The sequence below is a fragment of the Elephas maximus genome, chromosome 1, assembly GCF_024166365.1.
Source record: "Elephas maximus indicus isolate mEleMax1 chromosome 1, mEleMax1 primary haplotype, whole genome shotgun sequence".
Lineage (NCBI taxonomy): Eukaryota > Metazoa > Chordata > Mammalia > Proboscidea > Elephantidae > Elephas > Elephas maximus.
The window spans coordinates 83,253,848-83,255,778 of NC_064819.1; the positions used below are offsets into that span (position 1 = coordinate 83,253,848).

At 44.2% G+C, this 1,931-nt stretch overlaps 1 non-coding gene across 1 annotated transcript; it reads left to right on the forward strand.

Moving 5' to 3' along the window:
• The first annotated feature begins 1,597 nt into the window (after window positions 1-1,597).
• Window positions 1,598-1,669, forward strand: TRNAP-UGG (transfer RNA proline (anticodon UGG)). The gene has a single exon. It is a non-coding gene; the product is annotated as a tRNA-Pro (tRNA).
• The last annotated feature ends 262 nt before the right edge of the window (window positions 1,670-1,931 follow it).

The following is a 1,931-nucleotide window of genomic DNA, read 5'->3' on the forward strand; positions in this document are numbered from 1 at the left end:
AGAAGTCTTGGAGCACAGTCCAGGCTTCTGGGGAGTTGTTTGATCTTTATTACCAGTATTGCAGTATTTTAAGTCTTTAAATAAAGACCTGCCTGGAACACTTTCCTCAATATCATATGGAGGATCTTGGATAAAGAGGCTTTGGACTCAAAGTAGAGATCATCGGCCATACACAACTAAGCTGAAAGCATCCCAGTGAGAGAACAGATCTAACTTCAGCTCTTTCCTCAGCAACTCAACCCTTTCTGTTTTGTATTATCCAGGATTTCCTCTTATTTTCCAGTTCACCGGTGGCACATTTTGATGATTTCCAGGGCTCTTTGACTTTATTCTTTCAAACATCTATATCCTCAGCAAGCTTTACCATTATGTCAGTGGGTTCTCAGGGGAAAAGAGTCCGACAGCTTTGTACCGTCGCTGCTCTGCCATCGTGACTCCGCTTTTACCTGTAGATTCCTCCAGTCTGGAAAAAAAGTTAGTTCCTTTAAAACTGATGGAGTGTTGAAGTTTCTTCAACCCCTAAAATGTTTTGTGGGAATGATTGTAAAGTGAGGGATGGAGACGGAGTTCTGAACCCAGAGCTAAGGGGACAAGCTTAGAAGGTGTGACTTGACAGAAGCAATGAGAGTCAGTTGGAAAAGGGATGTTGGCAGGGCACTGATCCAACTAGAAGGGAAGTTCAATTAACCAGTTCCACTAAAGCCGGTGGCTGCTGGTGGTCTTAGAAGACCTCAATTGGGAGTCATTTTCCATGTGATATATGTTGGAGAGGTGTGATCCTCCGGGGACTTTCCTGGTGAAGGCAAGTAACTTTCATTTAAAGTATCTGTTGGCTAGTGTACCTTGGAGTCGACTACCAGAGTGGGAAGATCCTAGAACCAGAAACGGTTATTCAGACTACAATCCAGTTAACCTCATTGTGACAGCGCTAGACAGTATCCACATGAATGGTTTCAGAAAGGGTGGCTTTTAACCCAATGACCTCTTTCTAGGGAACTCTTAGAGTTTTTATTTTTGCTTTTTTGGGGGGGGTGAGGGAGAAGCCCCACAGAAAAAAATATCAGTTTGCTTTTATGAAAACAAGAGTCATCACCAAGCTAGTCAGCCATCAGGTGGTGTAGCTCAGTCGTAGAGAGCGTGCTTCGCACTCATGGGTTTTCTGCTTCAATCCCTGGCACCTTCTCTTCACTTTATAGCAACCCTCATCCTCTCATCTCTTTTATTATGTTTGCTCTTCTCACAAGAAAAGGAAGCCGATGGTCCAACTGATTGCTTTTAGCCTTCTCCCGTTTCGGCTTCCTGGGGCTTAGTATATGCCAGGGCAGGGCGTCAGCAAAAGAAAGACAAGAAGGAAGGGAAAGAAAAAGAACCAGTCCTTACCCCAAAGCAAGAAGGATTTTGCCAGAACAACTAGTAGATAAATACTGGGTTTTAGGTAGCATATCATTTTTTTATCATGGAATATCAGGGTAGAAAAAGAAGGACGGAGAGAAAGGAGAAAACTAAATGGCCCAACGAAAATTTTTTAGTTCTTTTAATCATCTAAGCAGTCCCACCTGCTCAGTCAGATGAGAGGAAACCTTAAAGCTAGGGTGGCGGCTCGTTGGTCTAGTGGTATGATTCTCGCTTTGGGTGTGAGAGGTCCCGGGTTCAAACCCCGGAGGAGCCCCTGTTTTCTTCCATTCATTTTTGAAAACCCTGTCTAGGGGTTAAGAGCTAAGGCTGCTAACCAAATGGTCAGCTGTTCAAATCTACCAGGTGTTCCTTGGAAGCCCTAAGTGGCAGTTCTACTCTGTCCAGTAGAGTCACTATGAGTCGGAAGAGGCTTTGGAGTGGGTTTGGTTTTTTGGTTTCGCGGGCAGTGATTAAGAACTCAGCTGCTAACCACAAGATTAACAGTTTGAGTCCACCAGCCTCTCTTTGGAAACCTT